Raw genomic sequence first — 24,054 nt, 5'->3', positions numbered from 1 at the left:
TCTTTTGCACAAATTATCTATGGTCAAGATTTTGTTCTGCATCAAGATCCAGAAAAAATATTAATCTTTGGAATGAGAAACCTATACCAAACACTAGCCTAGGGGGAGGGGGAGGATGATTCTCAAATTGAAGAGCCAGAGTTGAGGCAATTGAAATTTCCCTCGAAGAGGAGCATTTCCAAACCATTTGATCTTCCTTAGTCAGATTCAACATGTAGGAATTCAATAAAATTTGGAGACGTTGAAGCTCAGAAGTAATTTCAAATAGACTAACCCCCTTATTATCCACAAAGTAGTCAACAACCCAAAGTCCATATCTAACTTCACAAATCACCATATACTTACCGAAAGTTGGATGATTAAAGATTGGTCCATGACCTATCCAACTATATTCCCAAAACTTAATTACCCTTTCAGACCCTAGATTCCAACCAATTCCGGAATTAATAAAGGTCTTAGCACAAACAACATAATTCCATAAAGTTGATCCTGAAGGAATTTCATTAAATTCAAGAAATATTTGTAATGAGTCAATATTATGGAGATACTCACTTTTCCAATATTCCATTCCTCCTTTGAGTTAAAAATCCTCTAAATTTTGTTGGCAAGGAGGGTAATATTGAAGTCCATAATACTCCCCAGACCAAGACCACCCCAATTTTTAGGTTTGCAAACAAATTCCTAGGCCACAAGAGGCAATCTCTTTTTTTTCTTCCTCTCCAGACCAAAGAAAATTCTTTTGGATACTTTCAATGGCTTTAGCAAATTTAGATGGAATTTTTAACAGACTAAGAGCATAAACCAGGAGATTTTGGAGGGACGCTTTTAAGAATTGAACTTTACCAGCCCGACTTAGTAGAGCCCCCTTCCAACCAGCCAATTTTTTGTGGAATTTATCAATCAAGGAAATCCAAAAAGATTTAGGCACTTTAGAGAAAAGTGGAAGACCCAAGTAAAGAGCAGGTAACTTACCAATAGAGTACCCCAATGTATTAGATATCTTCCTCTATCTTGTATGGGTGGTGTTGATAATAATCATAGGTGTGTTCTTTTGAGGGAATAAGTTTGTATTATTTTTTAACTTCTATTAATTGATTAGGAAGTCCCTAATGAAGAAGCAAGAGTTGATGAAGTAAAAAGCACCTCAAACTAGCTTGTAATCTTTTGATAATCATGTTTAGGTCTACACACAGATATATACTACATCAAAAGTATACTATCCTTATTGAGAGGCTAAATTTTCCTATAACAACCCTTTGTACACTTGAGTTAGGGAGAACATATAATATCAATGAAACCAAGAACTGATAATAGAAGTAAAGTGAGTTACCTTTTTTATGGCACCTTTCTTGCAATGCACCAAGTTAGTAAAAGTGACTTAGGGGCCAATATTTGCCTAAAATTGCTATAAGAATTGGTTGAATAACTAGTCAAAGAAGAAAATATAATCTAATTGGGAAAAAAATAGTACAACAAAATTTCTTTCAAATATTGGTAAAATAATTTTATCAACAACATATTTTGAAAAATGAAATCATTGCACAACATGGTGAATGTAGAAACATGAGTCAATGGATTTACTTTGTTATTATAATTTTAAAATTTACAACATCAAAGATGTTTGTGAGAGAAACATAAAGGATCTAAAATGACATGGGATTGTAGTAGTATTATGATCTTGTGAGTGGCTACGAGGAAGTGGATAACAAAGTGAGTTGATATTGTAGACTAGCCATATTTTGTGTTAATTTATTTATTATTGGGTTAGTCATGTGAAGGGGTGTGGTGGAAGTAGTGGTGATAGAAATAGTGGTAGGAATAGTAGATATAGTTAGGGATTATAAGGTTAAAGGTTGTGAAGTCTTGATTGGAAAGTTAAATGACAAATGATAGGATTGGGGAACAAAAACCATATAAATTAATTGTTAGCAACAATCAAGAAGGAAGACTGAGAGGGGGGGTGAATCAGTCTTCATTGGATCTTAAAATTAAACTTCAAGACATAAACTGATAAACTACAGTTTTAAACGGATAAGAAAATTAACATCACAACACACAACACCAAGTTTTTTGACATGGAAAACCCAGTTAAGGAAAAAACCACCATGGGAACCTACCCATAGTAAGATGATACTCTACAGTAGATGTGAAAATATTACAACGAGGAATGCACATGCATTTAGGTACATTGCCTAGAGCTCACTGCTCAAAAGATATTTACTCAGAAGGCTGCAACCCTCAGGGAAGTCTCACTGACTTACAATATGAATCAAACTACAATCCGAAAGAAATGAACTGCAATGATAGGATCTACAAATGCCTCATGATAGTTTTGGTTAAGCACTATTGTCTGCTCTGCAACACCAATCTCACCTCAAGACTTCATTAAATGATAAATCTCTTGTTCACATATTTACCTCTCTCTGAATATGCATACATAATACTGACACCAAAACTAAGTGCATAAATCACCTATATATACAATTCATCGACCTTGATAACAAGGTCGGCTAAACCCTCAACCCTCAACTCACAATTACAAAATTACATTACACAATACAAAGATAGATCACCAGACCAATATAATGATTTAAAGTACATAGCATGGACCTAATTCAAATTTCCAAATGATCTCATCCACCGAAAATCATGCCAAGATCAACCGCAACACGCTACACCACCAGAAATACCGCATAACATGAAGATTGACAAAAAACACCCAAAACTTGCACAATGATCAATGCGGATCACCAAAATAAATAGGACATGACTAAGAAACACCAACAAACATGTTAGAATCATCATCAACAACTGCACCAACACCACTTATTAAATATTCATCAATCAACATTAGAAAGCTCAAGAACGCAACCAATCAACAACTGTCACAAAGAAAGATAACTTGCGGGGCACCAAATCATGAACCATTTGAAATGAAGATACACAAGATCATCCCAAACAATATACCAAAACCTTAGCACAAGATCTGATCACATTGGAATATACCAAAGGAAATACCAGATTCTGCAAAGCAATGATCAACATAACCTAAGTACAAAACTGGATCAAAAGATCTCCCCAAACTCACCAAAATAAACCACAGGAATATGTTGACATCAATAACAATAATATATCCTAGCAATAGCAATAAAAAACCATATCCAACAACTCCAATAATCTCCCCCTTTGGCATTGATGGCAACATATGAATGTGAAAAATAGTCAATGCAAAGAAAGAAGATATCAGTAGCAAACTCCTCCTAACACTAGTACATTTGGCCTCAAATTCTGACAGCAGTTCATCGGGATTCCCACTATAATTCGTAGGACTGCCGACAAGCAGTGCCATTGAAAACTTGTAGTTGGACATTCCAATGGTGCTCAAGACCATCAGGATTTTGACGGAGTCTAAGACTCTTCTGACGACGACCATGACTACGCTTAGCCGTTGGTAAAACTCGACAAGTCATCGAATTTCCAACGCCTTGTAGGTAATGTTTTGACGGCTTAGGCATCAAAATAAATTGGAATTATGACGGCCCCTTCATTGCTTAGCCATCGATAAAACTCGATAAGTCATCGAAATTCCAACGACAACCAGGGCATCTACACCAACAAGGATGCTATATGTGCGACAATTTAGGTGTCTGAATTTAGATGGCCCTGTCATTGTGTAGCTGTTAGAATTCTGACAGGAATGAGGGAATCTGCACCAACAAGGATGCTGTATGTGTGACGGTTTAGGAATCTGAATTCAGATGGCCCCATCACTGTTTAGCCATCGGTTTAATGAGGGCATCCCCACTGACGAGGATGTTGTATGTGTGACGGTCTGGGCATCAGCAAAACTTGATAAGTCATCAAAATAAACTGGGTGTTGTCAGAATAAATTGGGTTGTCATCAGAATTCCGACGCCCTCTCACTATTTAGCCATCAACAAAACTCGATAGTCGTCGGACTAAATTGGGTGGGCGTCATAATTCCGACGCCCTCTCACTGCTTATCCGACGAGGATGCTGTCGGACATACAACATCCTCGTTGGATGCTTGGTGGATGGAAAGGTTTGCGCTTATTGACCAATACAATAATACTAAAGATTCATTATTCTGTATCAGCCAACCAAACGACAATAAAAACAATTTGACAGTCTAATCATGCGACGGTTCAGGCATCGAATGCTTGGTGGATGGAAATTTTTGAACTGATTGACCAATACGATAATACTAAAGATTCATTATTTTGTATCAACCAACCAAATGACAATAAAAATAATTTGACAATCTAATCTTTCCACTCAAAGACCAGCCTCAAAAACCATGTATGATTGAAGAATTGTGTCCGACGTTAAGTTCTTCAATCCCATCAATAGCCACCCATAGGTGGCATACCATAAGCTGACATGAGAGGCATTCCCATTCCAATCATACCTAGTTAAAAGAAAACTCCCATGTCCACTTCGATGCTAGGCATTGGAGGTGCTGGCAAAGTAAAGGGGAAGAAGTTGAGCATACATATTCTGTAAACAAAATAGGCATATATTTATCTCTGCCGAAGATTTAAAATGTTTATTAAAGAGAAACTTAAAATATTCAAAGAATAATCCGAGTATATCAAGAACTTGAAGTAGGTATGGAAACATAAAGTCAATCATATTATTCATCTAGGCAAGTTCCAAGCCTTGAGGCTCAATTAAGAAAAATGCATACCTATTGAGCAACAAGATCTTTCTCTTCTTTCTCCTTGGATTTCCCTCCTTGGACAACCTCTAACTTGTTCCACAAAATATATGTTCTACAAAATACACTAGAAATTCCTCTACAAGTTCACGATCACTCGATTGAGAACTAGTTTCCATTGCATCCTTTTAAAGATTATCCTTTTTAGATAGTACAATATGTTAGCACAAATTTTTTCTATAATTTCTTGCAAAATGCTATTTTTCTATAATTTCCTTAATTATGCTCTTAAAAATGCGCATGCTATTTTCTATAATTTCCTTAATTATTCTCTTAAAATGGTATATTCTGTAAACAAAATAGGCACATATTTATTTGAATTTTTAAAAACCGTCAGTAGAGTAGAACAAATGCTCCTTGAGGCTCAATTAAAAAAATGCATACCTGTTGAGCAACAAGATCTTTCTCTTCTTTCTCCTTGGATTTCTCTTCTTGGACAACCTCTAACTTGTTCCAAAAAATACCCGTTCCACAAAATCCACCAATAATTCCTCTACAAGTTCACGATCACCCGGTTGAGAACTAGTTTCCATTGCATCCTTGTATAGATTATCCTTTTTAGATAGTGCAATATATTAGTGTTGGTATTGTTGTCACTAGGATTTGCACCCGATGCAAGTTTGAAACTCCTGCAATCCAGTGACACATTGGACTGCTTTCAGGTTGTGGGTATCCTATTATGAGAGAAGACCTCCGGATTATAGACCAACTTCCTATTTGATCACCTAAAAAACTTAAATAAATTTCTGAGAAAAGGGAAGAAGGATATGCATAAAATTAAAAATTAACTACTGCTAGGTGATCCACCAATGATAAAAGACCCGCAAACTGCTTACAAATCCACAAGATAACCAACAAATGAAACAACTTAAACTCACAACTCAAACATACATGTTTTCATAAACGATTCTCTTGAAAGGATAGCTTACTGATGTTCACAAAAAGAAGAATAATAATGTTCTCACAATTTTGATGCAACATGATCACATACACAATCAGAGACCTGCACTATAGCATGTACTTCAATCCTAAGCATCTGAAGAAACTAAGATAAAATGAAGGATTCTATAAAAGAATCACACAATTTTTATCAAAATGCTTACAATCATAACACTTAGACCAAATAATTTAAGGAGGAACTTAGCTTCTTTATTGAAAACCAAGAACTTTTTGCATTACAAATCTGAAAAAAAAACCCCTAAAAATGAGTTACAGGAGCCTGAATATCTGACGCTCTCTAAGTACAAAAACTCCAAAACTCCTAAAAAGTGAGTTACAAGAGCTTGAATATCTGATGCTAGACAAGTTCAAAACTCCTGAACACCTAAAAAATGAGTGAAAAACAAACAATTATACCAAAGCTTGCAAAAAAAACAAAAATTCAATTTTTGGCTCCAAGATGAATCAATTGTCATCAATTCTAAGCTTTTCCTCAAAATCAGGGGGCTTAACTAAGAGAGAAACTCTTCCAAAAATACAAAAAAGAGTAGCCAAACTGAACACAACATCACGTCATTTCTCGCCGAGTTCACCTGGACGCTACCGGTTACCTGACCATTTGATTTAGCCGCCTGCATTAACTGTCAACACATAACAGAAACCGTCGGGACTACTGACGGCTTGTCGCTATGTCATAAGGATTAACCTTTATGCACCTTTTCATTGCGATATAGCAATAGCCCTCAGATCTTCAGGAACCTGCTCAACTTTTAACCATTGCTTTTTGCTTTTATCTCCCCTGTTGCTTTCTTCATCCTGGGCCCATGGGAATAAGCGACGATAATGAAATTTGAACCATTGAACCACTTTGAACTGTTGAACTACTTTGAACCGGTTCAAAGTTCAAGTTCAAAGTTGATTTAAAAAAGATAGACATCCGCTTGTCTATAGACTTTTGCCACGTGTCAGCCTCTGATTTGCTCGCGAGTCCACTTTGTCTGCCATCTGGACTACCATTTGAACTTGGTCTGACTTGGTTCTTCATCTTCTCTCTACCACATGGCACATCCTCATTTGTTCTGAGCCCACCTGGATGACCACCTCAACTTCCACCTCTCCAGTCACCAAGTCGCATGAGATAACCAGCGAGCATCTTCATCATGTGGTATAGAGATGATTGTTGATTTGTCCTCAAACTGCTCGATCTTTAACCTCTTTAAGAATCCATGCCACATGTCAATCTCTGGTTTGCCACCTAATCCACCTGAGCGCAGCCTCATCTACCACCTCAGCACCATTGGGCCCACCATTTTATTTTGGTTTGTTCGACATCAATCTTATGGCCAAACTACCTCCCTTGGCGAACAATTTTTGTCTCATCGAAACTGTAGTTTCATCGATACCTATTATTTTGATGAAACCAATGCATTCGGTGAAACCATTTAGAGATCTATCGCAACCAAGGTTTTTTCAACATTCAATTTGATGACATGCCACCTATCACAAGGCGTGTCACCATGTGATACGCTTAGAGTCCACCTTGGCACCACCTGACCCGTCACTTGTCGCGAGGGTATTCGTTCCAAGCACTTCACAACTGTGGTACAATGACAGTCATGGATAGCCTCGAAATGTCACTCCATTGTCTGATCTTCCTTGATCTGCCATTGGATCTCAACAATCCGCTTGAGCTTTAACTTTCCCTTTTTGGCACGTGCTTTGTCACCAAGTCACGGGGAGTATTTGGCGATTATCTTCCCATCATGACATAGCAACAACCGTCAGATATTTTTTGATCACCGTTGATCTTTCCTAAATCTGCTCGATATTTAGTCTCTCTAAATGGCTCTCTCTTATGCCACAGTGTCACCACGTTTCAATTTCAATTTTGCCACATGATCCACCCGTGCGCCACCTCAACTTCCACATGGATGCCACCTCACCAGTCACTAAGTCATGAAGATTAACAGTCGAGTACTTTTGCATAGCGGTACAGTGATGGCCATCAAATCCTTTGCAACCTACTCACCTGTTAACTTGCCCTTTCACTGCAAAATTTGGCTGCTTTGAGATGCGCGCGTACACGGGAGGCCTACCAACACTGAACTGCTCCTTGTCAAAATCCTGTAAGCTTTGACACTAAGGATATATGTGGCCTTGCATATAAATGCGATAAAGTTCCTCTGCATGGCCAATGTGGGATAAATGGTCCTTCTTGGGCCTTTCCTTTGTCACGCGACCCCTGCGGCTTGCTTTTACCTCAATGTTTCTGAGCCTCTCCAAATTCAAAAATGAATTTTGCAATGGAGCATGAACATTTATGTGATCTATCTATCTTTGCAACATTCATCTCCATCAGCATGTTGGGCTCAACCCTCATGGGAGCCACATTTTAACCCACATGCTATATTTTACCTTTCCTGTATCTGCACATGAAGCAAACAAGTTAGACAATAACATGTATTTTTTTCATACTTAGCAATTGTTTCTCCTTCTGAGGCATATTGAGCTTGTAGCAAAAATAGGTAACAGGTATTATGGATGACTTCTTCATGTGTTGCATTGGTTTTGTCATTGATGTCAACACTTATCCTTCTGGAGGTCTACATTGTTGATTTGACACTTTGGTTATATTGGTTTATTGTTGAACCGACACGTTTTGGTCCCGACATGGATATTGGCTTATGCATAGTCACCAAAAGCTCAAGAAGTTGATGATGTCTTGTTATCATCTGGAGATCATTTGACATGGATTGGATGTTTGGAAGTGGTGTTTTGCTTATTGGACTAATCATGTTCACATATTTGCCTTTACCGACAGATAAGTCTAGGTTATGGACCGGTACAAGATATCATGTTCCAAATCAGCACGACACGTTTTGGAAATGGTTTATTGATTGGATAATGTGTAAATGTATTGAGCCGACATATTGTATCACATCAAGACTTATTTGTAATTGATTTAAATGTAATATGTTTAGTGAGCCGACCTTATGATAAGGTCGTAGGTTTTGTATAAATAATTGTAAGATCTTTTTGAAGATCATATTATGAGTGAATGTGTGAATATTGAAGATCATTGTGAAGAGTGAAAATAAGCAGATCCTTGTGCGAATCACACATATATTATCTGAAGGTTGAAGGAAAGGTTATGAAGGTGTTTGGCACTCATGGTTAGAGCTTAAAATGATACTGAATCCAGCATTGCAGATGCTATTTTGGAGTAGTACATTGTTATTGGATTTAAGCATCCAATTATAGTCAGTGTGACTCCTATTTTGTGATTGAGCAGTGAGCTCTAGGCGGTTGGCCTTTCTGCATGTTCAGACCCCATTATTGTATTCACTTACTATTTGAAATAGTATCATATGATTGTGGTAAGGTTTCCCACCATGGTTTTTCCCCTTACAAGGTTTCCACGTCAAAATCTTTGTGTCATGTGTTGTGGATGTTTTTCTCTTTCTGTTTCATGCATTAAGTTATACTGGTATTAATATAATTGTTAATCTGTTTTACTGGCATTAAGTTTGTTTTACCGACACTGAGTTTTAAGTTGGAATAATTTGTTTTGGGTTGTAATTTATTGACAACTGATTCACCCCCCTCTCAGTTGTCCTTACCGATTCCTAACAATTGGTATCAGTGCTTAGTCCTCTTTTTGCAGAAGCCTAACAACTTGAGGAGATCCTATGGCAGCAAATATTTTCAGGAAGGCCAATCCTAAACTTGATGGAACTAACTATGGTATATGAAAGATCAGAATGGAAACATATCTGAACTGCATTGGAAGAGATATATGCAATGTTACAAAGAATGGCTATGTTGGTCCTATTCCGAATAACCCTCATCCACCGACATTGGCTAAAGACTTGGAGAATGATTGCAAAGCAAGAGAAGCACTTCTGAGCGCATTATCAGATCAAAAAATCATGGGATTATTAGACAGATCTACTGCAAAAGCTATTTGGGATAAACTGGAAACATTGAATGAAGGAGATACCACTGTCAAAATTGCAAAATTGGAATGTTACTGGGTCAGGTATGAAAATTTAAAAATGGAAGAGGATGAAAGAATTTCTGCATTTATGGAAAGAGTTAATGAAATTGTTTTAGGAATACAATGTTGTGGAGGATCCTTAAGTGAAGATGAAATTGTTTCTAAAGTTTTAAGAGCTTTTCCACTAGCTTACAAAATGAAAGTGACAACTATTAATGAGTTGAGAACAATTCCTAATACATCAGTTTCTAGAGATACTTTGGTTGGAAAACTTTCAACATTTGAGCTTGAAGAGTTTGGTCCTGTTGCTACAGTAAAAAATGATATAAATTTCAAAGCATCATCATCAGCATCATCATCATCATCATCTGACAAATCTGATTGGAAAGCACTTTATGCAAAAGAACTTGAAGAACTTGAAGCACTATTCGCACGGAAGATGCCTAAAAGTCCAACATGAAGTAAGTATGAAGGTAAAGCACCTTTAAAATGTTTTAATTGTAATAAAGTTGGTCATATGGCATCCAGGTGTCCTTATAGACATGCAAGACTAAGAGAGGAAGCAAAATTGACATATAAGCCTAACCCTGAATATCAAAGATACAGATTTAAGAAAAACAAAGATAAGTCATGTTACTATGCAAATGAAGGTGTTACAGATGATTCAGATGAAGATCCAACAGATAGTGGATGGGCATTTGTTACAATAAAAGAAGATCCAACGACACCTATTATGAAACCGGTAGCAGGCATTAGCAACAAAAAATGAAGAAAAGGATGAATGGATCATTGATAGTGGATGCTTGCATCATATGACTGGTGATAAAAACAGATTCTTATCTTTATAGGAAATTCATGGAGGTCTAGTAAGATTTGGAGATGACAAAGCTTGTTTAATCAAAGGAAGAGGCATTATATCTTTGGATGGTAAGCATAATACTAACAATGTTTATTATGTTGGAGGTTTAAAGCATAATCTTTTGAGTGTTGGTTAGTTAGTGGAAAAAGGATTTCAATTACAATTCAAGAATGTAAAATGCAAAATCATGAATAGAACTGGATTAGAGATTGCAACCAGTAATCAGACTAAAGGTAATATCTTTCATTTGAATACCAGTGATAAGACATGTTTGATTGCACACATTGATGAAAGTTGGTTATGGTATAAAAGACTCTATCATGTGAATTTTGATTACATTGTAAAGATTAGTTCAACTAAGGCAGTAAGGGATTTACCTAAGATTGTGAAACCTCATAATCCGGTATGTAAGGAATGTCAAATGGGAAAGCAAGTTAGAAAAACAATTAAGAGCATTTATGAGAAATCCAATAATATTCTTGATTTAATTCATACTGATTTATTTGCTTCAACAAGAACAAGAAGTCTTCAAGGAGATAGATACTTTATGCTAATAATTGATGATTATTCTAGAATATGTTGGGATACTTTTCTTAGGGAGAAATCAGAAGATTTTGGAAGATTCAAGATATACAAGGCAATGGTAGAGAATGAAACCGACAAGAAAATCAAATGTTTGAGATCTGATCAAGGAGGAGAATTTACATCTAGGGAATTCAATGCATTATGTGAGGAGAATGGAATCAAAAGACAACTATCAACACCTTGGACACCCCAACATAATGGAGTTGTGGAAAGGAAGAAAAAAACTATACTGGATGCAACAAGAACCATGATGATGGAATATAATCTACCTCATGTGTACTGGAGAGAAGCAGTGAATACAACGATTTATACTTTCAATAGAGTTCACATCAAAGGTGAAACCGGTAAGACCCCTTATGAACTATGGTTTAGTCATACTCCTACTCTTAAATATTTCAGAATATTTGGAAGCAAATGCTATATTAGGAGAAATGAGTCTATTGACAAATTTGATCCTAGAAGTGATGAAGGAATATTTCTTGGTTATTCAACTAGAAGCAAGGCATATAGATGTTATAATAAAAGATTGCAGAAAATCATTGAGAGTACTCATGTGAAGATAGATGAACATTTTAGAGGAGATTCAAGATCTGTAGAATCGACAGTAGAAATGATTATAAATTAACCGACATAGATTGCACCGAAACAAAATGAAGAACCAGTCACACCGACATCATCAGAGAACTCAACTGTGACTGAAAAACACCAACCTGTAAGTGGAAACCATAATAAACCCAGGTATGTAAGATTGAATCATTCAAAAAATTAGATAATTGGAAATAAAAATCAAGGTGTTATGACTAGAGGAAGATTGTCAAATGAAGAGGTATGTTTAATTTCTCAAGTTGAACCAGCATCACTTGTTGAAGCATGTCAGGATAAACATTGGATAAAAGAAATGGAAGAAGAATTAGAATAGATTGAAAAAGAATAATACTTGGACATTACTTCCTCGACCTAAAGAGAAAAATGTAATCGGAACTAAATGGGTATATAGAAATAAACTTAATGAAGATGGTGAAGTAATCATAAACAAATAAAGATTAGTTTTTAAAGGTTATTCACAGAAAGAAGGAATTGATTATAATGAAACCTTTGCACTGGTAGCCAGAATTGAAGTAGTAAGACTATTTCTTGCATTTGCAGCTCACAAGAACTATAAAGTTTATCAGATGGAAATAAAATGTGCATTTTTGAATGGAGATCTAAAAGAGGAAGTTTACATTGAACAACATGATGGATTTTCATTAACAAATGATAAGGATATGGTTTGCAGGTTAAGGAAAGCTTTATATGGATTGAAGCAAGCTCCTAGAGCTTGGTATGCTAGATTGGATAAATATATTTTAAAGCTTGGATACACAAAAGGTAATGCTGACAGTAATTTGTATTACAAAGTTACCAATGATGAAATTTTGGTTATTGAAGTATTTATGGATGATATCATTTTTGGAGGTGAAGAAGAGTTATGTAAATACTTTGCTAACAAGATGCAAAAAGAATTTGAAATGTCTATGATTGGAGAGATAATTTTTTTTCTAGGTTTGCAGATTTCTCAAACAGATAAATGTATATTCATATGTCAAACAAAATATTTGAAGGAACTTTTGAATAAATTTGGAATGGAAAACTCAAAACCGGTAAGCACTCCTATGACTACAATAGATAAATTGACATTAAAGGATGATTCAACTCTTATAAATCCGACAAGATACAAATCTATAATTGGAGGATTACTTTATTTAGCACAAACCGGACTTGATATAATGAATGCTGTGTGTATTGTATCAAGATTTAAAATAAATCCTAAAGAAAATCATGAAAGTGCAGTAAAAAGGATTTTCCGGTACCTACAAGGCACAACAAATCTTGGTTTATGGTATCCTAAGGATGAAAATTTTGAGTTATGTGCATATACAAATGCAAATTGGGCAGGAGATGTGGATGACATAAAGAGTATCATTGGCAGTGCATTCTTTCTTGGCAGAAGATTAATTTCATGGGTAAGCAAGAAGCAGACTTGTACATCATTATCTACAACTGAAGCATAATATGTTGCAACAACAACTAATTGCACTTAGGTATTATGGATCAGGAAAATGTTGAAGGATGTCAAGGTAAAATGCAAAGAACCGATAATTATTCATTGTGATAATTCAACAACAATTGATATATCAAAGAATCCGGTATTTCACTCTAAAACAAAGCACGTTTCTATTAAGTACAATTTTTTGAAAGAGAATGTTGAAGAAAATGAAGTAAGATTGGTTTATGTGAATACTAAAGAGCAAATTGCAGATATTTTTATAAAGCCTTTGCCTAAGGAAATAGTTGAATATCTCAGAAAGAAGTTTGGGGTAATTTCCCCATCAACAGAGACTTGAATGATGAAGATTGGCATCAAACTGATAGGGACTAACATAAAATCTTTTTCCGGCTTTGATGAAGGAGAGCCACTGCTTAGGGGGAGTAGTTAGCTGTATGTTATGTTTTGATTCTTAACTACTTTGGCATTTGATGTCAAAGGGGGAGAGATATCTATGGAAAAACATTGTACTTTGGGGAGAGATGTATTTGGTTTTGGCTATATGATTTCTGTTTTGGCACAAAACTTTGTATTGATCTATTTTGGGAGATTGTTGGTATTTGGCATTCTGTTTTTGGCACTTAGATGTTTTTCCATCTAGTGTTGCCATCAATGCCAAAGGGGGAGATTATTGGTGTTATGGATGACTTCGTCATGTGTTGCATTGGTTTTATTATTGATGTCAACACTTATCCTTCTGGAGGTCTACATTGTTGATTTGACACTCTGGTTATATTGGTTTATTGTTGAACCGACACATTGTGGTCCCGACATGGATATTAGCTTATGCATAGTCACCGGTATATGTTTCACCACTAGCTTAGGAAGTTGATGATGACTTGTTATCATCTGGAGATCATTTGACATGGATTGGATGTTTGGATTGGTGTTTTGCTTATTGGACTAATTGGGTTCACATATTTGCCTTTACCGACATATAAGTCTAGGTTATGGACCGGTACAAGATATCATGTTCCAGATCAGCACGACACGTTTTGGAAATGGTTTATTGATTGGATAATGTGTAAATTTATTGAGCCAACATATTGTATCACATCAAGACTTATTTGTAATTGATTTAAATGTAATATCTTTAGTGAGCCGACCTTATGATAAGGTCTTAGGTTTTGTATAAATAATTGTAAGATCTTATTGAAGATCATATTATGAGTGAATGTGCGAATATTGAAGATCATTGTGAAGAGCGAAAATAAGCAGATCCTTATGCGAATCATGTAGATATTATCTGAAGGTTGAAGGAAAGGTTATAAAGGTGTTTGGCACTCATGGTCAGAGCTTAAACCGGTACTGAATCCAGCATTGCAGATGCTATTTTGAAGCACTATATTGTTATTGGATTTAACCATCCAATTGTAGTCAGTGTGACTCCTATTTTGTGATTGAGCAGTGAGCTCTAGGCGGCTGGCCTTTCGGCATGTGTAGACCCCATTATTGTATTCACTTACTATCTATAGTAGTATCATCTGATTGTGGGTAAGGTTTCCCACCATGGTTTTTTCCCTTCCAAGGTTTCCACGTCAAAATCTCTATGTCATGTGTCGTGGATGCTGTTTCTCTTTCTATTTCATGCATTAAGTTATATCGGTATTAATATAATTGTTAATCTGTTTTACTGACATTAAGTTTGACTTACCGACACTGAGTTTTAAGTTGGAATAATTTGTTTTGGGTTGTAATTTATTAACAATTGATTCACCCCCCCTCTCAGTTGTCCTTCCCGGTTCCTAACAGTTAACACATAATTTTTCTATAATTTCCTTAATTATGCTCTTAAAAATATGCATGCTATTTTCTATAATTTCCTTAATTATGCTCTTAAAATTCTATATTCTGTAAACAAAATATGTACATATTTATTTAAATTTTTAAAAACCGTCAGTAGAGTAGAACAAGTGCTCCTTGGGGCTCAATTAAGTAAAATGCATACCTGTGGAGCATCAAGATCTTTCTCTTCTTTCTCCTTGGATTTCTCTTCTTGGACAAACTCTAACTTGTTCCACAAAATACCTGTTCCACAAAATACACTAGCAATTCCTCTGCATGTTCATGATCACCCGATTGAGAACTAGTTTCCATTGCATCCTTGTAAAGATTATCCTTTTTAGACAGTGCAATATGTTAGCACATAATTTTTCTATAATTTCCTTAATTATTCTCTTAAAAATGTGCACGCTATTTTCTATAATTTCCTTAATTATGCTCTTAAAATGCTATATTCTATAAACAAAATAGGCACATATTTATTTGAATTTTTAAAAACTGCCAGTAGAGTAGAACAAGTGCTCCTTGAGGCTCAATTAAGCAAAATGCATACCTGTTGAGCAACAAGATCTTTCTCTTCTTTCTCCTTGTATTTCTCTTCTTGGACAACCTCTAACTTGTCCTTAACAAGCTCATCAACTTTTGTCATGTATTATTGAATGAAATTTGAAAAATAAATTCTTTGAATATTAGCTATTTAATTGTGCAGAAGATTTAAAATGTTTATTAAAGAGAAACTTAAAATATTCACAAAATCATCAGAGTATATCAAGAACCTAAAGTAGGTATGAAAATACAAAGTTAATCATATTATTCATCCAAGCAAGTTCCAAAGCCACATCTGGTCTGATCAAGTCATAACATATGAACAAGCATGAAGCAAAGCATTATTTCTTGCCCTGCAGTTCCAAATTGCAAAAGTAAGCCCCATTTCAATGCTCCAATCCAAAATAAAAATTCAAAATATACTTTAACCTGTGAAAGAGAACAACCAATTATATGTTTTACCAATTGTATACCTGTTCCATAAAATATACCAACAATTCCTCTGCAAGTTCATGATCACCCGATTGAGGTGAGGAGGCATCGAGATACCATATACCGATGAGAGAGCGTAGCAAGCTGGAGTTGTACTTATCGGCATAATTTATACCAATCAAGGAGCAAAGTTGAGGATAATTGATGCATCGACAAAAACTATATCGATAGGACCCATCGACATAGTAAACACTAGCGGCAATAGTGGAGAATTGTCTTGCCGATAGCTGATGAGGGTATCAGTAAGACTTATACCGATAAGAGTGATGAAAAGAAGAGTCCATTGGTATAGCCAAAGTGATTGGTATGTGTTACTTTGAGCCACCCCGATGCTCGAAGAAATCATCGATGAAATATATATATCGATGGAACATACTCTATCTGGAAGACTTTGCTTATCGATATGTTTCATTTCAGATTACCCCGATACCTGATGAAGGAGCAGACTGATTGAGCGGAGTGAAGACACTATTGGGAAGACTCATGGTGATGAAGCTGCTTGCATCGATATAGCCAAAGTGATCGGTATGTGTTACTTTGAGCCACCTTAATGCCTGAAGAAATCATCGGTGAAACATATATCGATGGAACATACTCTATTGGGAAGACTTTGCTTATCAATATGTTTCATTTTGGATTACCCCGATACCTGATGAAGGAGCAAACTGATTGAGTGGAGCAAAGACACTATCGGGAAGACTCATGGCAATGAATCCAGTTGCATCGGTATAGCCAAAGTGATTGGTATGTGTTACTTTGAGCCACCCCAATGCCCAAAGAAATCATCGGTGAAATATATATTGATGAAACATACTCTATCAAAAAACTTTTCTTATCGATATGTTTCATTTCAAATTATCCTGATACCTGATGAAGGAGAAGGCTAATTGAGCAGAGTGAAGATATTATCGAGAAGACTCATGGTGATGAAGCTGGTTGCATTGGGAAGATCTATGCCAATGGTGAAGCCCATCGGGGAAGCAATGCATATCACGATAACGCTAAATGAGCTCACTCGACGCCCGAAGAGAATATCGGTTTGAGATATACCGATGAGGAGGAAAAGGAGTCATCGACTTAGGGTATCCCAATAAGAGAAAGTAAGATGTCAAAGCAGATAAAGGACTGTTTAGAGAGCGCCAAAAGGGAAATATTCATCGGGGAGACATATGCTGACGAGCCGTTGTCATATCAGAATTCAAAACCAAATTTTTTAAAAGTCTTCTATTTAATACTTGCAGTAGATGCATCGACTATGGTTCACATGAGGAAGATTTTATGAGAAGTTCATTATTGCAAAATAATACGACGGAACTAGAAATTGCCTTGTCTAAATACTGCATTGGTGAAAGAAGAATACATAGATATAACACATTGCACCTTTGAAAAACAAAGCATATGATTGTAATTGCATAAATGGAAGCTTCGAGTTCAACAAGAAATAAGAGGGCGGCCAAGAGCCCCGACTCTAAGGCAAAGAAAGGAAAATATAAAGAGGTGCCTCCAGTCAGGAAGTTAAACCAAGACATGATAGACCAAATGCAGGCACCCGACAGAAAATCCAAAAGGTCGAAGAAGCACTTGCGGGGGAGAGACCAATTAGAAGACAAGTGCAGAGAGGTTGGAGATGTCTGGACCAAGGTAAGGGGACATGAACTATTTATGTTCCACTATTTGAGAAGGAGTAAGGAGATGCCACTCTACAATCCTTGGATGACAAATTTAGGTAAGCTAACAGTCCCCAATGTTTTTGTAAACATAAGATTGCTAGAGGTTTTGGTGAGGAATTATAATTCGGTGAAGAGGTTCATTCAGCTCCCAAATGGGGAAGCATTTATTAGATTTTTTGCGGGTACCATAAATGAGGTTTCCAATTTAGACCCCACTACTGATAAGCCCTTGTCCTATGGGGAGTTGGAGGAAGAATACCTCAGAATGGACACTACATATATCGACTAGAAATTTGCCATTCACAAGAGGCAGGTAGGAAAATTAACAAAGGAAGATGGTCCACCATTCAACATTGATTTGTTCAGACACTACTTGTAGTACACATACATGTCGTGTGGGCAAGTAGGAGGGGTGGAGGTGCCTAATCTGGCAAGCATTGGGCCATTGGTGTTAGCCTTTGATATGCAAATGTATGAACCTAGGCCTTTTCACTATACAACATATTTGGTGGAGAGGTTGCACGAAGGTTTTTTTAACCTTAGGGATGATACTCATCCCGATTTCAAATTTTATTCACAATTGATGCATCTAGTGTTATTTTATGGATATGTAAAGGGTTTTTGGTTTGAGGGCCTAAAATTAAATACCAAGAACAAGGAAGGTGAAGAGCAGCCCGTCCAATGGTGGACATCTCTTTGGGATTCTTGATATATGAGATCCAACTATATTAAGTTTGAAGAACTTATCGTGATGCCATTGTATCGAATGTATGGGATTTCATGTGAAGGGTCTATCTCTGACGAGATCAAGAGGTTCCTAAGACCCAAGGATTATGATGAAAGACACATTGTTGATTATAACTGGGGGGATTGGTTTGTGAATAAGGATTTTACATGTTTTAGAGTATATGGATTTGAGGGGAGCCCCTACATGCTGCCAAAACTAGTACCAAACATAATAGCTTATCTAGAGATTGTGAGGCAATTAAGTGTGTCCAATGCTAAACATTTTGTAGATATGCGTAAGCAAGCCTTCCTACCTGGGACACTAAGTTTTGGTGATTTCACCATAGTGTCAACCAAAGCTTATGAAATAATTGATAATAAGCTGATAGAAAAATACAATTTGTATGAGCATTATGCCAAGAAAAACTATGATCCTGAAGGATACATTCAGTCTTGCAAGAAGAGCCAGAACTTGGGAGGTTATCTGCACGTTAGTATTGAGGCTGAAGATATCTTCATGAACATGGAGGATGTAGAGGCCAAAGAGGTAATTGATCAATTGAATAATGAACTGGCAGAAAAGAGATGGAGACTCGATGAAATTGAAACCGAGGAGGAGGAGGCAGAAAGTGAATTTGATGAGAATGCAATTGTCTCTAGGTGGAAAGTGCCAGAGAAGGAAGAAGAGCCAACCATGTAGGGACAAATAGAGACAACATTAGAAGTTCATGCTGACTCTCGGTTAGAGGAGTTTTCTGCTTTTGTTGCTGATGATGTTTTTATTCATTCCAAAGAATTGAAAACATTCTTGTACAATTTTAAAAGGAAGAAATTGAGGGACTCTATTCCCAACATAATGCTTGATAATGAGGCTAAATTGTTAAAGAAATTAAAAGAGGAAATTGATACAGAGATAACCATAATGACCCCTCAAAAGGGGAGACAACTGCTTATAGAGGCTGGGGTGACTTTGTTTCCCGGATGGGACCTTAGTGCTTCTTTTATCTTTGACAGTTTATTGCATTCAGAAAACAAGGAATTAAAATTGGATATACAGGGTGTAAATGAGGTATTTATTGGTTCAAGATTTGATCAGGATGAGGAATCTTTGAGGTTATGGGCTCTATACCCTCCCCACAAGAGACCAAATATCATTGCTGTTGACAAGGCCTTTGGCCATATGATGAAACTTAAAGTTGGTGAAATTGATCCAATTGTTTGTGCTGATATTGGAGTGGATATTTCAAAATTCAATAAAGCACATATGGTCAGAGTAGTGAGGGAGAGGAACCAGTACAAGGCATTGTATGAATAAATGCTAAGGAGAAGTGGGCAACATGTGCCAATGGTTATTACTCTTGATAACTCTCAATGGAAGAAAAAATGTGAGGAGTTGCAACAAGAAAATAAAAGGATATTAAAACAGATGCAAAGTGTGAGGGCAGATACTGCTGGTGTATTACTAACTAAAAGATTTGAGGTTTTACAAGGATTTTTGAAAGAATTCTGGATAGTGTTTCAAAAGAACATGGACAATGCAGTTTCACACAATAGAATTTCAAATAGATTGGGAACAAGGTTGCATGATAAAGTAATAGCCAAAGCAAAAACATAAGAAATTGAAAAAATAAAGAGGTTGCTGGCTAAACACAATAAATTTGATGAACAATTACAATTTGAATATGATGAATGCAAAGACACTGTTCATCATGGTTTCCCACAGTTAACTGATCAGAAGGGTGAGATAAAGGATAAAGGTGTATGGGTCTCAGAATGTCGTAGTCTTCTCAATGCCACCCTTGATATTTCCCAAATTGATGGAATTGAATTGAAAGAAACTGTGAAACAAATGGAAAACTTTGTCAAGCTAGAAGTCATTGTTAGGGATATCATCCACGATGCAGACACATATAAGTCAGAGAAGTACTTGGAGCATATCCAGAACTGTGGCAAGATGCTGGGAGACTAGACTTGATGTCTAAGTTGGAGCCTAGAGTCATGTTTTTCTATGTTTTTATAATATGTTCATATTGTAAAGATAGTTTTTAGGAAGTTAGCTTTTAGTTAGTTTTTGTTAGTTTTAGTTTTAATGAAAGGGTATGCCCTTTCACTTTCAAACTGAATCATCATCTATAAATGGAGGATCTTATAGAACAAATGGGGGAGAAACCTCAAGTTTTATGATCTTATCAATACAATTTTATACAATACTTATGCAGTTTGTTTTCTGGAAATATCAAAGTTGATGGATGATACATATTGAAATCAACTGGTTTGATTATCTATTTTCAATATAAATTTCAAGTTTTCTTCATTATCAATGGTATATGCTTTTCAATTGATTGATTAGTTCCATGTGATAAATCTATTTTATCAGATTACATAAATGTGCTATCTTATGCTATTGTGATTGAGACTAATTTCTAGTTTGAGCATCAGTTTGAAAGGTTGGTTGGCAAGTTTCAAATTGTCTTATTGGTCTTTCAGAGCAGAGTTGAAATTCAACAAGACTAACTGCATTTTATATTTCAGTTACAATCCATATAGATGCTTTTGATGTGATGGTCTTGTTTTGAGAACAAGTTATTAAAATTTTCTCCATGGTTATACGTAGGATCTTTCAATTTGAAATAGTATGAAATCAGTAAGGGATGAAGGCACTAGTCTGTTGTTGATTTGATATAATTAAATCAAGTATTTTAAGAAGCAATCTTCATCAAGGAATCATACTTTTGATTTATATAGGCACAACTTCATAAACATTTATAAGTAAGTATTTCATAATTTTTAGCAAGCAATAAATATAACCAAACAGAATTCAAGAATCATTTGCCTCCTTGAAAATTTTCTATAAAAAAGCCTTTAAATAGAATTCAAGAAGTTCATATTTCTCAACCTAATTGAAATTGAAGATCATTAGAAAACTATTCAAATGCTAAATTACATCTCACTTTAACTTAAATGAAAAAACCAATAGAGAATTTCCTCTCACCCTCTGAGCAAGCCCTATCTAAGCAAAGTTATCGTGCATATCTATAGATTCTCAAAGCCTATCATAATCTTCCTCTTCTACATAAATTTTATTCAAAGCCTCATTAACAAAAAATACACTGTTTCTCTGTACTGCAACCATGTACGACTTCACAAGATGGAGATGTCCAACATGGATAACAAATACAACATAACAAAAGATAGTCATAAAATTTTTCCAAACCAAATAGCTGCTAAAGAGAACATCTAGAAAAACATAATACCCAAGTGAAAGACATCTCGATAATCCTAAAAATAGTAACAAAAAAAGAGAGTTTAGAGCCACACCTTACGCATGATGTCAACCACTAGTGTGTGGTCTATCCTAAGGGCAACGACATTCAAGAGGTCATTAATAAGATCTGGGTGTTCTTGCAAATAAAAGTGCACAATTTTGTAGTACAATTCAACCTTGGCCACTTTAACTACAACATCTTTGAATTGCATATGATCCCATGCCTCTGGAGAATGGTTCATGATAGTTGTGGCAACATTATCATATTCATCATCTTGAATATATAAATATGTAAGTTCCTTCTAGTGCCGCTGCTCATCACAAACATGGATATGAGTTCATTAAAGTGACCCCTATTTTGATATTAATCACTGACCTCATCCAAGTCATCCACCTAGAACAAAAAATAAATGTCAGAATCACAAAAAATATAAATTTATCACCTTCACATTTACACATAACACTGCAGATGAACCTTCCCAGATTATCATGAAAAAAAAAACTTTAAAAACAAACCACTTACTTGTGGTTTTGTTGTTCATGTTGGTTCTGTTGGACCCTACAATTAAGATTCAATATACATTATTCAATAAGATTAACTGTGCAACATAATGAAATATTGAAAAGTGTGTTATCTTATTAAGCTTTGCTTGGTTTCGAGAATAGTTTAATATTCTCTACTTGACAGTGCCAACCACGTGAAGGTGGAAGCTCATTTGGCCCCTCCCCCCTAACATCACTCTAAATTCCTTGTTAACATCTAATATTCATTCATTATTTCATCCATTAATTAAATATAACATTCATTGATTATCACATAACGTTAAATAACACATTACATTCATTAACACTCATTAACATGCAACATTCATCAATATTAATTAACACATATCATTCATGAACATTCATTAGCACATAATTACATTCATTAACACATAAAAATAAGTCATTATCAAATAATGTAGATTACAATCATTTTTTTTTGAATCTATGAAAAGTCTAAGTGGAACATCATTTTCTTCATCACTTCCCCCCTCTTCAGTTGTTCTTCCCTCTACTCGTGATCTTGATGTATGCCTAGTCCTCTTCTGAGGATGAGGACACCGATGCAAAGGAGGACCCTCTTCAATAACAAAGAAATGGGTTAAATTCAAATCATTTTTTATTTTTGTTACAAGTATTTCATTAATTTAAAGAACATAACCATGTCCCTCTTTACCTGATGGGGCCACATCATCTTTGAAATCATTTTGTCTAGCCTCAATCTCAACATGTTGAACACCCTCTAGATCCTCTGGAGTTGAAATACGAAAAGTTACATTAATCAATACACCAATTTCAATTAAAAATGTTTAAATGAATAACAGTGGTCCTCTTTACCTGATTGGGGAACATCACGTTCCTGATGTTGTCTACCTGGATCATGCTCCACTTGGTCACCACCAACTACATGCTCTAAAATATTAACAAAACAGGTTACATTAATTTCTATGCCAATAAAAATTTAAGATGTTTGTTTGTATTAATAATTACATAAAAAAAATTGAATAGCAAATGAATTCCTCCACTACTGGGATGCACATCCGAACCTTCATGTGGAGGTTGTATTCCACGATTATTAGGCTACATTCCAATGTCATGCACATTGTTATAATTGCTTGAATGATTAAAACAAATAAATTCACTTTATGTTGGAACTTAACATAAAATAGATTATTGGTAAGGTATTCAATTTGAAATTATTTTCATATAGCTTATTTACCTGTGTGACGGATGCACCGGAATCTCGTGTTTGGCCACTTAATTCTCATAGCCGTTCAGCCACGACTGTATAGCCTGGCTAGTAGGAAATTCTCTTGTCATCTTCTATGGGTGCTCTATTGAATTTAGAGCCCTGCATTTTTGTTTAGTATCATGAATTTTGCTTGTATTGTTTGATAAAAAAAAATTGTTTGCAATTTATAAATATTTTGATGCGATATTTCATTTACTGATTCTTACAATTCATGTGGTAAGTTTCATATAACCACCAGAGCCGAGTTTGTGTTGCCCGTGCTTTTCCTATCTTGCCTTGATTGCCTTTGATGTGTCACTCAGTCTATGAAAAGTTTGAAATATGTTAGATTATATAAATATAAAGAGTAATTAGTACATAATTACACTCTTAATAGTATCACATACCTTCTTCTGGCATCTAGTGGTGGATTTCCTTTTTTCCTTTCAATTCTCTCCTTCGCATCCAAAATCAGGTCCTTCCACTCCCTCTTTGGAATCATGGGGGGATGCTCATACTTTACTTTCTTCTCTAAATGTGCCCTGTACTAGTCCCTCACATACTTTAGATATGCGCCAACTTTTTCAAGGAGCTT

The 24,054-nt window shown here is 35.7% G+C and overlaps 1 pseudogene; it reads right to left on the bottom strand.

Annotated features, from left to right (window-relative positions):
• Window positions 1-4,433: 4,433 nt before the first annotated feature.
• LOC131874240 (clathrin heavy chain 1-like) lies at window positions 4,434-21,927 on the bottom strand (annotated as a pseudogene).
• Window positions 21,928-24,054: the final 2,127 nt, after the last annotated feature.

This window comes from Cryptomeria japonica, chromosome 3, assembly GCF_030272615.1.
Source record: "Cryptomeria japonica chromosome 3, Sugi_1.0, whole genome shotgun sequence".
In the NCBI taxonomy this organism is placed as follows: Eukaryota; Viridiplantae; Streptophyta; class Pinopsida; order Cupressales; family Cupressaceae; genus Cryptomeria; species Cryptomeria japonica.
The sequence above is the reverse complement of the archived record's forward strand: the minus strand, read 5'-3'. Positions and strand labels throughout refer to the sequence as shown.